At 44.8% G+C, this 15,382-nt stretch overlaps 1 protein-coding gene and 1 long non-coding RNA gene across 4 annotated transcripts in view; one reads left to right on the plus strand and one right to left on the minus strand.

Moving 5' to 3' along the window:
• Positions 1–15,382, minus strand: part of LOC146398709 (uncharacterized) — an 843,865-nt gene that overhangs the window by 777,001 nt on the left and 51,482 nt on the right. The gene's annotated exons all lie outside the window — the stretch shown is intronic.
• Positions 1,200–7,186, plus strand: LOC146398710 (uncharacterized). The gene is made up of 2 exons (XR_014819934.1): positions 1,200–1,580; positions 6,565–7,186. It is a non-coding gene; the product is annotated as an uncharacterized LOC146398710 (long non-coding RNA).

Here is a 15,382-nt window from a genome sequence, read left to right on the forward strand (position 1 = left end):
GCTGAGAATTAAATTTCTCTTACACTTTTTTTTCCTCTTCTTTCTAGGGCCACACATGCTGCATATGGAAGTTTCCAGGCCAGGGGTCGCATTGGAGCTGCAGCTGCAGGCCTACGCCACAGCTCATGGCAACACCAGATCCTTCACCCGCTGAGCGAGGCCAGGGATCGAATCTGAATCCCCGTGGGTTCTAGGCAGGTTCATAACCCACAGAGTCACAACAGGAGCTTCCCTTTTAGACTTTTAAGTGGAGAGACCACAGGCAATTGAAGCGGCAGGTCTGTGATTCCAAAGAGAGTAATGAGGAAGGGCAGTGAATGTGGCATCTATTGCACGCGGACAGCCAGCAGGACAGGAGGCGGGGTGCGGACACCAAGGGGGTGGATGGGGGCCAAGAAGAGGTCCGGGGACAGAGTCCAGAGGCCCCTGATGTGAACATGATTTACTGCCATCTTGACTGAACTGATTCACTGGCTGAATCAGGTAAAAAAATAGCACAGTCACCAGAGTCACGCATTGGAATTATGTCTGAACCTCTTTCATATTACAACAAATGATATTGCCTATTGTTGACAATATGATTTGGCTCAGCCTATTTTGACCAAAACCCCCCTGCCAGAACAGCTAGCTTTAGCAATAACCATCAAAAAAGTGACAATTACACACACACACACACACACACACACGTATATTTCAATAAGAAAACAGTGCCGAAAGCCCTCTCAGTTACTCCAACTCTAATTTATAGTCTAGGTACAAAACAGGAACCAGATACACAGGGAAAAAAAACAAAAGCTGACTGATTCTAAAAGGAAACGGCAGCCAATGTGTCACCTCGCCGCCCGCGAGGGTGTCAGGGCCCCAGGAGCAGCGTTGATGGCCGTGGGAGACCTTCCTGAAATTGACTTGATTTTGATGATGCCACAAGCTGAACAGAAAGATGAGGTCAAAGTTCCCAGCGCCTCGCCCCCACTTCTGCCCTCACAGTCTCGCTGTCGATCATGCAGGAATCCAAACAGCCCCATTCCCAGGGGCTGAGGAGAAAAAAAAAACAATTTGTGAAGCTATTTTTGGACATAGTGGGGCAAAACATTTCCCTACTCAAACAGGTCAAGTCCAACAGCAGTGAAACAACACCAATACGGCCCACGGCCAAACTGAGCATTTCAACCCGTTATCAAGAGGGTGCATTCACCCGGGGGGGCCACAGGGACCAAGGGCCCTTCCAAGATCAACTTTCTGTGGCTCATGAAAGACGCTGCCCCTTCCACCAATGCTCTGTGCGGGATCGGGTCTGGAGAGCTGGTCCCGCTGCAAGAAGAGGCGAAAGAGGAAGAGAAAGCAGGCGTGTGTGCCCGCTCCGTGCACTTGAGGGAAATTGCACAGCCCTCCAGCGGAAATCTTGGAGCAGCCCTCAAAGACGCAAAAGCAACGCATCCTCCTAGAAGCCTAAACGTTTGGAACGCAGGTTGCCTTACTTCTCTCTCTCTTTTTGTTTTTTGTTTTTTCGTTGTGATTTCTGCTTTCTAAATCGCACACCTGCAATGGACGGGAGCTGAAGGCCCTTTCTTACTGACAAGGTAAGAGGACTGTTTTTGTAGGAGATGCAGTATTGTTAGGATAAGACGTGAGAAGCTAACTCCTCCAGCTCTGTTTCTAGTTTTGACTGTTGTGACTGGGAAGCAGTGTCTGGGAGCCTATAAATACTTGCCATAAAGGTGTCATTTCGACTAGACTCCATGGGATTCCTGCTATCTCTGGGGAGAATACTATTACCATCATTGCAGTGCACATCGGCCAGTTGTGGTCTCTAAAATGAAATATATACACACACATACATATTTAAAATATACATACACAATGGTTGAACATCCTCTGAATAGCAGCCATGCGTTCACCCTGCAAACAGTTGCTTAGACAGTTAATCGGGTTTGACCACTCTTAAACTACTTGACTAGCACCTTACCTGATGAATTTCAAAGTTCCACACCATACCACTAGGAAGAAAAAAAAAAAGGAACAGAATTTTCTGTTTTAACATAACCCATTGTCATCATTTTAAGAAGTGAAAATGACTAATGGGGACTACACTTAGGAAGTCACTTATGTGGGATATTAATTTTACTTTGGATTCAGGAAAAGAGGAGGAACAAACAGCAGATTTCAGCCTGCTTCCTTAGTCAAACGCAATAGAATCGTCTCAATAAACATCGTCAGATCCACCGACAAGTAGCCCATTTTCTTGAAAATTTATTTTTTTGTATCAACCTCATAATCTTCCCTGCTTTATTTCTATTTTCGCAAGTACTATTTTACTGCGTAGCTGAGATAACATCTCATCAAACGGGCTCTAACAAAACCAGAACAGGTCGGTGTTCTTTTTCAATCGGAGGCCTGGCCGATTAGGGGAGAGGGAATGGGAGAGCCCCGAAGAAGAAGGGTCCTCCTGGGGCATCCTAACCCTTGCCAGTGGCCGGAACGCCCCCCAGGAATGTTCCCGAATGTGGAGTCCAGTGTGGTGACAATGACTCCATTATGCACCATTTCCTCCAGGAGTCTGTTCCACAGACGCTTCTTCAGGGGCCAAAATCATTAGCACTGTGTTTTTCTTCAATACATGAATTTACAAGCAGCACAATCTTAAATTAAGCCCATGAATCCCCTTCGTGGTCTAGCCTGCAATCTAATGCTCCACCGTTTACTGTCTTGAATTTCTTTCACGTTGAGCAACTCACTGGGGCTATTTTTCATAAATTTCATGCCGTAAGTGTGGTAGACAACGGCCGATGCTGGAAACAATGAGATTTAAAAGGCATAAACTATGCTGGGTACGTCTGTTTGTAGCTGTAATCTCTTTAGTGTAAAATACTCTGTTCCTGCCTCTTTTCTATACCGGATTCAATAAATCTATTCAAAGCTATTTTCCAAAAGCCTGAAAACAAATGTCAAGGACTCCTTCTGTACCTGTGGGTTCTTCTTTACTTTTAGTAGCTGCTGCTTCATTTTAGAGCAAAGCGACATTTCCAGAGCCAAAGACACAGCCTTTACTTTTAAGAGAATTTTCTTTTGTACAAATCTGCTACCACGATAATCCTCAAAGTCCAAAGGCAGCTAAATCATCTGTCCTCTTTTCTGGCCACGACAGCTTCAAAACTTGAACTTTGATTACGATTAAACGGAAAAGATCTCCAGAGAAGCCTTGGGAAGGTAGGTTGGTGTTGGGTGTGACCAGCAGCTGCTCCCGCAAGTCTGAAGGGCAGGGCCAACGTGCAGTGTAAGTTTGCTAGGAAAAGCAGTAAGTAACGATTATAAAATGCTTCATAAATGCTTTTAATGTGACACTGAAACGCTGCATCCTAAAAGAGTCCTCCGCCCAGGCATGAGGGGACCCTGCGTGGGAAAGTCGCCGGCCTCGGGTTGAATAATAACCACGATTGGCAAGACCTGCTGGCTCCTCCGAGAGAGGGGTGCTTTCTCTCTCGGTGGGAAAGTTATTCTTCAGTTCCTTGACTTTTGAGCGAGAGCAGTGCTGCAGTGCCTTGCCCCCGACACCAGTTGAGGGAATGAGGGCCTTGGAAATTATCGGATTGAAGAAAGTAGGTGGTCTGTCTCTGTCCATCAGGACGGGACACTTGACCAGAATTCCCTCAGGTTCTCCAGCCATGCTCCACGCCTGTCTTCCTTGGGGCCTCTTCCGCTCTTTATTTCCTGCTAATTTGATAGTCACTTGTCTACTTCTCAGTTTCAGCCTCAACCTCTGCTCCTCTACCTCATGAATAACTACCTTTAACCCCGGGTTGCCTCTCCAAATGGCAGCAGGCACACGTGCTCAGACCCACGAAGAGCACCCTTAAGCCCTGAGGTTCCAACTTTCATCCGTAAAGTTATTTACTCATCCCTATCGATAAACGACCTCTTCTTCATTTTCCGCAGCCAACTTTGAGACTGATTTTTGCTTCACGTTCTAGATTTTTCCCTCATGGGTAAATTATTAAAAAGATATTGTTCCTACACTTTTCTAGCAATTTGCATTAAAACTAATACAAATTTTCCCATAATAGGGTGCACATGTTACTGAAGATATTTTTTCATCAAATTTAAGTAGCTTATCCACTCATCACCCTAATGGTGCTTGTGTTTCATGTTCCCTGTTTTTTTAATTGCATAAAAACTTTCCATAAATCCCGTTTCTCTGGCACCATTCATTTTATTCAACGTCCCCTTGTAGCTGGATCATCTGCAATTAAGATTCTCCTGTAGGGGAGTTCCTATCATGGCTCAGTCAGTTAAGGACCCAACATTGTCTCTGGGGGGATGCAGTTCCATCCTGGGCCTTGCTCAGTGGGTTAAGGATCTGATGTTGCTGCTGCAAGCTGTGGCGTAGGTCACAGATGTGGCTGGGACCCAGCACGGCTGTGGCTGTGGTGCAGGCCTGTAGCTGTGGTTTCAACTCAACCCCTAGCCCAGGGACTTCCATATGCCACAGGGGTGGCCATGAAAAGACAAAAAGAAAAAAGAAAAAGATTCGCCTGTAAGGATCAGAGAGGCAATGAGAGCAGGAACTGGAGGGAGAGGATGGGCTTGTGCTTCCCTGGGGGGACTGAATACTTCTGCCTTCTGGGGACATGTCTCTGATACGTACAGACCACAGAGATTTTGAGATGCTCCCTCTTGCAACTTACTCATTAATCCAACTAGTAGTTTTTGAGCCTCTTCTGTCACCCAGGCTCTCCCCTTGGTGCAAGGGGATATAACTGCAGAAATGGAGTCCTGTAAGCATCATTTACTTTCATCAGTGTTTCTCAGCCAATTATTCAACCTCCCCGAATTTCATTCTTTCCTTCTTTCTTTCCTTCTTTCTTTCTTTTTGTCTGTCTTTCTGTCTTTTGTCTTTCTTCCTCCCTTCCTTTCTTCCTTTACTTATTTTTGGCCATGCCTGCAGAATCCAGAAGTTTCTAGGCCAGGGAACTTACCTGCGCCACAGCTATAACCAGAGCCATAGCAGTGGCAATGCTGGGTCCTTAACCTGATGAGCCAAGAGGCAACTCTCTGCAATTCATTTTTCTGAAAGAAGTCTTCCTGTGAGATCTTGGATACGTCATTAAAATGTCTGGGTTTCAGTTTTTCTGTCTATGTGATCAAGCCGTTGGCTTGTGAGAAAGCCTTGAAATATGGACCACATAGATTTATTTGTCAGTTGCTTTTTTATACAGGGTTAATCCATCTGTTTCACTGTATTTAACATACAGTAGCTAAATCATCCATGTGCCCCACCAAAATGCACAACAATGGCCGCATCGGTCATTTTAATAGTTTTCTAGGTCCTCTGTGTTAACTCAGCTTCAGGAGAGCTGAGCTTTGCCGTCTGCTAGGTTCTCAACCCAGTTACATTTCCACATACCTTTGGGTGTTCTGAACACTCACCTAGTTTCTTACCTCTTACTCACACAATAAAATGGTGAACTATGTCACAATCACTATGTAAAAATGCAAGAGAGGAAGACCAGTGCTGATGGGGAAGGATTCGCAGAACAAGAATCCCCGTTCAAGCTGTGGCAGCCTCTTGGGACAGCAATTTGGCGGCGTGAACAACAAGGGAAAATGTATGTGATCAAGGACCTCGGGCAATTGCCGCTCCAGGGAAACCCTCGCAGGTGAACAGGGAGGCAGGTCCACAGCAGTTTACTGTGTGTGGTTTGGAATAGAAAGGGGATATTCCCAACCATCAGTGGGGAGCCCAGACATTTGAAAGTGGCCGTGTGGATAACGCATGGTGCCCACACACAGTGTGTCACTAGATGGTGGTGAAAATCGATGGACAAGAGAGCTGCGTGTTTCAGCTCAGCAAAAGATGTTGGTAAAGCCAGGCTGGCCCCGAAAATACGACATGGAAGCAAATGTCAGACAGAACGGTGTTCTGCTGATGGCTGTTGATGTATAAGTAACAATGAAAGGATTCTCGTCATTTAGTTTCCACAGAGGAAAGGCAAAGGGTGAGGTGGGGGCGGCGCTTGGGCGAAGGGGCTCTGGTGCCACCTGGGATGCGCTGTCTTTCTCTTTTAAAGAGAACTATGGAGTTCATGCTTTTTTTCTACTTTTGTCCATCTTTTTTCCCAAAGAGCAGGAACGCATGCTTTTCTTGTGTGATTTTTAAAGAATGTCGATAGAAAAAAGACACAGGCAGCATATACCACAAAACGTTTAACAGCTGTAAATGTGAGTAGTGAGAATAGAGTTGTTATATTATTCTTTGTACTTTTCCGTATTTCAAAAATTTCCTCAAATAGGGGGAAACAATTCAACTCTAGGAGGAAGCTACCAATGATCTAGTTTCTTTGGGTTTCTTTGTCACACACACACACACACACACACACACACACACACACACACACACACACGCCGCCACCATTCATTAGCGGTGAGATTTGGAGAGGATCTTAAGACCTCAGCGGCCCCTTGGGGGTGATGAATCCTTACCCCCACTCCCTGAAAGCCGAGGGCAGATGGTCTCTTGAGATGCTCAGGTTTTCAACTCTGTGATATCAGCTTTGCTTGCCTTTCCAGGGACAGAAGCCGCAAATCTCCCTGATGCCGACTCATTCTGCAACCTGTCACCTGCATCAAAGAGCCGGAGATGCAAGTCTGGACAGAACTGGCTGCTCAGAGCCCTGTGGGAGCTTCCTCCCAGAAAGAACGAGAAGGCTGGGGACCGAGAGAAGGGGACAGAGACAGAGGGGAGGGAAAGTCAGCACCAGGGAGAAGGAAAAAAGAGCCACCTGGAACAGCAGACACGCAGACACCAGGACGTGGAGAGGACAAGCCAGGGAAAACGTAGTTTTCTATGCTGACACGTCAGCAAGCGTATCATCTGGGTGTATGCATGGCTGTGACAGAGGCACCATTACTCATGCTTGAGTGAAAGAAATAAGACCCATCCAGTGCTTAGGCGCTATTCTCGCTGGCATTGATTCTCACAAAGGCAGCACCTGCATGCTTTGTGCGTCTTGATGCAGTGACGTCACCCTCTCACCTGGGAAACCTAAACCACCAAATCCCCTGCATCCCACTTCACTTCCCTCCACCATTATGGTTCCATTTAAAAGGGCAAAATATGAACTGCTTGACCTGTGGTACCTTAAGGCAAAATTTGAGTCTAATGGAATAAATGTGTTCATACAAGTCCTGAGAACAGCTCTGGATTTTTTTTTTTTTTTCTGCCCATTTCATAAAGTCGGGGGAAACTGTGGAATAACCACCTTCTTCCATTGCACATTATTTATATCATCCTTTTGTATAAAAAAAAATGAAAATTTTCTCTCCCCCCCCTTTTCTGGCCACACCCTCAGAAGATGGAAGTTCCCAGGCCAGGGATTGAATCCAAGCTGCAGCTGTGACCTACAGCATAGCTCTGGCAATCTGGATCCTTAACCCACCACACCACAGTGGGAATTCTGAAAATTTTCAGTTTCATTTTCTCTAAAAACTGAAACATTAGTTGCACCCAAACAGGTGTGTGGGTTGCAATGGCAGTAAAATCAGTATTAATTTCTTTCTTTCTTTCTTTCTTTTTTTTTTTTTTTTTTGTCTTTTTGCCATTTCTTGGGCCGCTCCCACAGCATATGGAGTTTCCCAGGCTAGGGGTCTAATCGGAGTTGTAGCACTTGGCCTACGCCAGAGCCACAGCAACGTGGGATCCGAGCCGTGTCTGCAACCTACACCACAGCTCATGGCAGCGCTGGATCGTTAACCCACTGAGCAAGGCCAGGGATCGAACCCACAACCTCACAGTTCTTCGTCGGATTCGTTAACCACTGCGCCATGATGGGAACTCCAAAATCAGTATTAATTTCTGACCAACTGGAAGGAACTATTAGACTAAACAGGTATTCGAAGAACGATTTCTTGGCCAAAGTTTTGCCCAGCAGTGTGTGTATAAGATGTAACAGTAAGAACTAGACAGGAGTTATTTCAACGAATCCCAGGTGACTGGCCTCAAGTGACTGCTATAAGTAGGATTTCACAACATGGGAGCTTAGCTCTGTGAATTGACTTTTCTCCACCGATTTAAAGATCCTTTCACCAGATGGAGGTTTCAACTACTTAGACATACCATTTTCATATGTATAATTTTCCCCTTAGTTCTCAAATTGCATCATAAAATGGGAAGAGTGATACAGACACTGTTTCTCTATTTGGAATTTAATATGTAAGATAGAGTTGTTGTTGTTTTTTTTTTTTTTTCTTTCCCTTTCTGGAAAAATGTGAATCCACATTGTTCCAACAGTTGGAAAGTTATCCATCTCATGCCAGACCTATAACGGAGCAATAAAATGTGCGGCAGTTGGGTGGAGTGCCCCGGATTCCAGAAGTCCGTGAAATTCAGAGGCCCCCAAGTTTAAAAAATAAAATGTCTGTTTATTTTGTCCTTAACACATTTCTAATTTGTTTTTGCAGATTGTTCTTTATTAACAAGGGAAAGCTATTTTTGTCTTGTTGCCAAGAGACTTCAGAAACCAACAGTCTGATCAAAATAATAACTTCCTGTAATGAACAGTCTTGCTGGTTCAAAGATATTTAATTCTGTAATTTTTTTTCTTAAAATATAAATTAAGGGCTTTTAAGCCTTAGCGACATGACAGTGCCGTTTCGGCATCTTATACTAAATCACCCTGCCCTATTTTCACTGCTCTACTAGGGAAGGTGAAGAACAATGCTTTTCTCTTTGAAACGCTATAGCACTTTGGAAAATACTGACAGACTTATGCATTAGTTCTAAATGCTATTTGCTAAAGGTTTCTTTAAAGATGATAGGCTAACAAAAAACATACCACCCAAACCAAAACAAACAAAAAACAAAAACCCCCAAAAAACAACCTCTGAGACACCCTGACAGCACAGCATAACAGTCAATCATAAAATCAAGTTGGAAGCAAATTTCAGTTCTTTATTTTTCTAAAACTTCACATGGACGTGGCAGGAAATAAGTTGCCAGTGAGACAAGCTATAGCGTTATGAATTCTTCTCCCAGAAAAGAAACTATGAAATGCATTTTCTTGTTGTAAATTTTCTCCACTAAGAATGCTAGATCTTCTTTAAAAAGCTATACCAATTACCTTTTAAGATATAACCGTACAGGCTGACACTATTGTAAGAGTAAATTATATTAAGATAAAGGTCAAATGATATTTGTTATAAAGTCTCCTCCTCTGCACTAATTTTGCACCTTCTTTTATCATACACGCTTCTAAGTTTCTTTGAAATTTGGTCTCAGCTGAAAAGCCATGTTAGGAAAGAGGGGAGAAAGACAGATTTCCATGTGGAAATTTCGGCTGTCAAATGATACATTAAAAGGTAAGAAACTGAAGATACGTGGTTGGGGAGGCTGAGTGATGCTGATGCAGAAATGTTACAACCTGAGATATGTTTAACCTGGAATTGCGGTTTCGGGTGGAAAGTGAAACAAAGCGATACTTGTTTTTCCTTTGAACCATGCTTACTCCCTGCCTCACTTTGGTAATGAAGCAAAAAGAAAAGTTCACTCAGATTATTTTTAAAATTACAGAAAAGTGCTGCCATTAGTGCTTGACAAAGTCATTAAATTTCTTTTTTGATCCAAGAATCCCTTTCATTCTGAGGGTCTCTCTTCTATGAATTCAGAGAAAATAAATCCTTGAAAATTCCTACTCTTTTTTGTTTCTTCTGTAAACTTATTTTATGAAAACACAACCTTGCTGTCCAGAGCAGACGCTGTCCTAGCCGTAGGTCTGGGGAGTCAGAACTGATGAATTAATCTTCTCACCTCACTTTCTCTAAGAAACGAGTCCCAACTTGGAGGCCATACCCAAAGTCGGGGTGAATTGTTGCTCCTTTTAGAGTACGAGTGGCTCTGCCATGGCCCAGGTGGCTAAGAGCGGGTCTCAGCTGCTGTGGCTCCCACACAAGAGCAACGCAGGGACCACCCCCACGTCCCCACCCTGAAAAGGCTCACAAAGATGCTGAAGGCATCATGCTAGCCCGGAAACCAGAGGCACTATATCATATTTAAACGCAAAAATACCGGAGTTCCGGGTGGCTCAGTGGGTTAAGGATCCAGCATACTGTCATTGCAGTGGCTCTGGTCACTGCTGTGGCGCAGGTTCCATTCCTGGCCCAAGAATGTCCACATGTCGCCTGGTGCAGCCAAAAATAAACTCAATAAATAAAAAATAAGGAAAGAAATAAATAAATGCAAACATTTTAAAATAGGAAAGTCTTTCTTTTTCGAGAAAGTGTTAAAATAGGATGTAAAACTCATGGACATGGAACACAGACTTGTGGCTGCCAATGGGAGGGACTGGGGATCTGGGGTTGAGAGATGCAAACCATTGCCTTTGGAGTGGCTAAGCAATGAGATCCTGCTGTGTAGCACTGGGAACTCTATCTAGTCTCTTATGATGGAGCACGATAATGTAAGAAAAAAGAATGTACACATGTATGTGTGACTGGGTCACCTTGCTGTATAGTAGAAAACTGACAGAACACTGTAAACCAGCAATAATGGAAAAAAATAAAAATCATGTTTAAAAAAGGGGAAAAAAACAGGCATGTAAGCCAAAAGTCATTCAAAATAAAGGAGGCATCCTAACCAACTGAGACTGGCTATCTTAAAAAATAGAAAAAAAAACTAAGCTTCTCATCAGACACCAAGATGAACTAGAGATGGCTGCAAAGTTTAATGTCTGTGACATCACAACAAAAGCCTAAGAGAAGCTAGAAGGCATCATTCAATATTTTTCTGACTTTATGTGGAGGGTAAAAAAAGCTTTCTGCGCACCAAAGCAATGGTGGAAATCGAAAACTTTTGATATTGTAAAGTAAGTTTCAGGGGAAAAAGAGCATCTGCAACATTAAAAGACCAGCAAACTAGACGCTGTAGTCACAGTAAATAGACATAAAATTTGTTAATGCTTGAATTTGTGAAGAACACCTACACATAATTAAAAAGAGCAGGAAGACCCCCAGTGGGAAAATAGCCAAAATCACCAGCACGGAAATTACAAAGGAGGAAATGCAAAGAGAGGATACGTGTAGGTGAACCGAGGTTCGACTCCCTAATAATCAGGGAAATGCAAATTAACTGCAATGGCATTTTTCATAACTCACGAACAGGCAGAGAGTTTGGATAGAGTCTAAGCAGCACTGGTGAGACTCACTAGAAAATACGTGTTATGACAATATAGGTCAAAATGCGTAACTGGCTTGTTACGGCCCTGACCAACCAATCAGATGAGATTCAGGGCACAGAGGTGGAGAAGGTTCTGGAGTTTCTCCTGAAGCTTGTGGAAGTCTGAGTGTTCCTGGGAAAGCGTGGGATGGCCAGGGGCCCTCCCAGCAACTATTTACTAACCCTGTATTATGGCTGAAAATCAATTCAAGTATTACCTAAACAAATAAATTGCAGAAGTTCCCGTTGTGGCTCAGCAGGTTCAGAACCCAACGAGTATCCCTGGCCTTGCTCAGTGGGTGAAGGACCTGGCCTCGCTGCAAGTTGTGGTGTAGGTCACAGACACAGCTAGGATCCAGCATGGCTGTGGCTGTGGCTGTGGCTGGCAGCTACAGCTCTGACTCAACCCCCAGTCCGGGAACTTCCACATGCCAGAAGAGTACGGCCCTAAAAAAGAAAGATAAATAAATAAATTGCAAAAATTAAAAAAACAAAAACAAGAATTTTTTTGCTTTGACCTAGGGATTCTATTACTGTATATCTAATTTCTAAAAGTTGACAAAATGAAAGTGGGTTGATCACAGAATAACAATGACAGTTGACAATGGCTAAAGTTATGATGCGCCAACTATCCGCCAGGGCTCTGAATGATATCCATAGACGACTTCATTTAATATTAACAACAATCCTGAAACATAAGTTGTGTTATTATCCCCATTTCCTAGAGGAGGAAACCGAGGCACAGAAAAAGGAAGCCATTGTGCCAAGGTCCGATGGTCACCAAGGGCAAGAACCAGAATTCAAGGTTTTCCCCCAGGCCTGAACTTACCCATTCCCTCTGTGCTTAAAGACGTGGTATAGTGTGAATTGGCAAGCTTTATGGCGTCTTAAATTAAAAATAAGAATCAGTCTACCTAAACGATAGGTAAGGTGCTTAAATTTTCATTACCTGCTCACATTTGCTATTACTCCCTCCTCACTATTTTTGCGCTGTTTTCACATCCTGTCCAGCCAGCGATAAGCCATAAGATAACACTGTACTCCGGCTATAAATCGTGATGTGGTTGCGATTCAACTATCTGCCTGCATCAACTGCCTGCCTTTCCCCTTGTTCCCAGGAAACAGTAAACAAGTTACTATTCGATGCATAATTAAAAGCATCAGAAACAACGGATTCATTAAAAGCAATAGCATAGTCACCAATAAACTTAGGAAAATGCCTGTTTTAGATGCGCCATTGCGTTTGAAGCTCCATTAGCAAAATCATTTCCTTTTGACTCAGCGTTTCTGCCTCACTCTACCATCTCCAGCCGCGCGCGCAGGGCTGGTACTCTGGCCTTTGACCTGCTCACTCAGTGGACTGGGAACCCCAGCCGTATTTAGACTGTTTCCCTAAACCCCAGCAAGTCCCAGGTGGTCTCCCCAACATGACCAGTGACCTTCACATTCCTTAACTGGCCTTTTCAGGGTTCACTTTTGGTAACTTTCCGGTTCTTCATGAAACCGTTTCCCTCTGAATTCTGAGACAACCGTCTCCTGGCTCGCCGGGACGATTCCTTCTTGGTTTCCTTTGCCAGCTAATTGTCGTCCCCACAGGCTTTGGATCCTGAGGGCCAGTACGTGGTCCCCACACTCTGTTCTCATTGCATCCTTCCTCCCAAGGCAACATCTTCTCCATCCATCCTTTCTCTCTCCTCCTGTCTAGACACAGAATCCCAGGGTTTTCTCTCAGGTCCAGGCATACCTCAGAGTCTTACTAGCCCACTCAGTGTCTCAAAGACACTTCAAACTGCCCAGGTTCCAAACCTCTCCTCCAGACCGGGTTCTCTCCCAGCGTGTCCCAGTTGAGGGCATGGCTAGCCACCAAAACTTTTACGCACCATCCCTCCTTTTCTGTCCACACTTCACCCTCTGCTGCCTGCTCCAGCCCAAGGGTCATCATCTTTCCGGACAACTGTCGGTGCTCCCAGCTGCTGCTCCACCTGTTCATATGGTGCTCACCCCCCGCCCCCAACACTTTCATGGCTTCCACCGATCTTAAGATAAAAGCCTGGAGTTCTAGTCATGGGCTCCATGGAAACAAACCACCAACCTCATAGACTAGTATCTATGAGGATACAGGTTTGATCCCTGGCCTCGCTCAGTGGGTTAAGGATGCAGCATTGCCATGAACTGCAGTGTAGGTCACAGACATGGCTCGGATCCCGAGTTGCTGCGGCTGTGTCGTAGGCTGGTAGCTGCAGCTCTGATTCGACTCCTAGCCTGGGAACCTCTATATATATGCCATGGGTGTAGACCTTAAAAAAAAAAAAAAAGGATAAAAACCCAAGGGGGCCCACATATCCCTACATGGTTTGGACTCTCATCCCATTTCCACTCCAGCCTGTCTGCCTGGCGTCGTCCAGCTCATCATTACCTCCTGAAAAACGTCACTGATCCCTGTCAGACACGGATAGACGCCCTCCAACTTTCCTTAGGAGCGCCTGTCAGAAGGTGTGACTACACGTTAACGGGGATATGCCCAGTCTTTCTCCCCCCTGAGGCTATGACCTCTATGTCGATGACGGTCATTGCCGCGTCCCATGCCTAGCGAGCACCGTGCCTGGCACATGGAAGCCACTCAGTAAGCATTCATGGAAGGAATAACTTAATACTTAGGCAAGTTCCATGAGTTTAAGGCTTCTTTCCAAATGTTATTCCCTTCTCTGCCACTAAACACTTTGTCCAACCTGTATTGGTTTGCAAAGAGGATTGCAATTCTCCAATAACTCAGTAGCAATGGCTGCCTTACTCTGCACCCTGAAGCCCACTTGGGTGGGGTCTCTGGCTTGCCATATCATCCACTGCTGGCTGGGTCTGGCTCCAAACCCAACAGCATTTGGAACCCAGGCCTCTTCCACGCCTGGCTGACAATCCTGCTGCCCTTTGGCTCCCACTTGCTGGATCTTCCTGGCCATGAAACACAAAGTAGAGAGTCTTCATTGGCTCCTTTGTCCCAATGGACAACCTAGAATGGCTCCTTACTCCCAGACCACGTCCATTCATGACTTCCGGCCTTCCCTCTCAGCAGCACTTCCTCAACCTCCCCAGATTAGCTTAGGGTTAAACTGGTATGGATTTGGAGAGCTTGAGATATCCTCATCTTATTCAGTAATTTCCAAAAGAAACTCTTTGTGCAAAGTTAAGTTCAATCGATTTGGTGACTTCCTTCTTGGCATTAAGGAAAAATGCGGAAAAAAAAAAAAAAAAGCAGTTTCTGGGTTTCCACTGTCATACAGCAGAGTTCATGGTTTTGAGACAAGTGGGGTACACCCTCATGAAGGATGGTGCAATAATGTCCTCTTCCTTTTAAATCTCTAAAAAAATTCTTCAGACCATTATTTTACTGGAATTAGACATTTTTAAAAATTTTAAACCAAAGTTGTCTTTCATGATCAAAACCATGACACCAGTTTTTCTAAACGTTTGTTATTATGGAAATTTGCTACAAACCAGCCTCTTCAAATAAATCTTGGTCCTGTTTTATTCTTTGCCTCTGCCTGGCCGCAGCAACTAATAATTCTATGCCATGCAGCGATCCCCCAGGGGGGTGTGTTCGAGTGTGCGAAAAATGTGGTTCATCAAGAGCGTCCCATCTGGAATTCCCTATGGGAATTCTCCTCATGAGAATTACTTAGTCCGTGAATATACCCATGAGGAAATGATACAAGAAATGCACGTCAATCTCATTCTGCAGATTTTACAAGAAGTGCTCTGGGCTGGTTATGTGTCTGTGGATAAAAAAACTCACTGACACAAACCTGGCTTTCTCACTTCCTTAAAGCCATGCGCTCTGTATTTGCTCCTGAGCAGAGCAGGAATTTGTGTTTAAACATCAAGGCCCAAAGCAACACTTTAGCTCATCTCAGGCTCTTCCCATCTAGCCTTCACTCAGCACCACCCAGAAAACGGACCTGCCCCTCACCCTGTTGGAGAGTGAAGGCTGCCAAGCAGGTGGGCTGTCAGAGGGACTGCAGGCTCTCCTCGGGGCAGTGCTGGGCCATGGAGACGACACACGAGAATCAAGAGGAGCCTTGTGGGCATCCCCTGCCAGAGTGGGGTGAAGATGAGCGGCTTGTTACTTGGGGAAGTGACAACACTGAGGATGGGGATGGCGGGGGGTTTACTGAGCATCAGGCA

This window comes from Sus scrofa, chromosome 11 (assembly GCF_054392235.1).
Source record: "Sus scrofa isolate SSC_HxYL_T2T_F1_AM1 chromosome 11, Sscrofa_HxYL_maternal_Yorkshire_Landrace_v2.0, whole genome shotgun sequence".
Lineage (NCBI taxonomy): Eukaryota > Metazoa > Chordata > Mammalia > Artiodactyla > Suidae > Sus > Sus scrofa.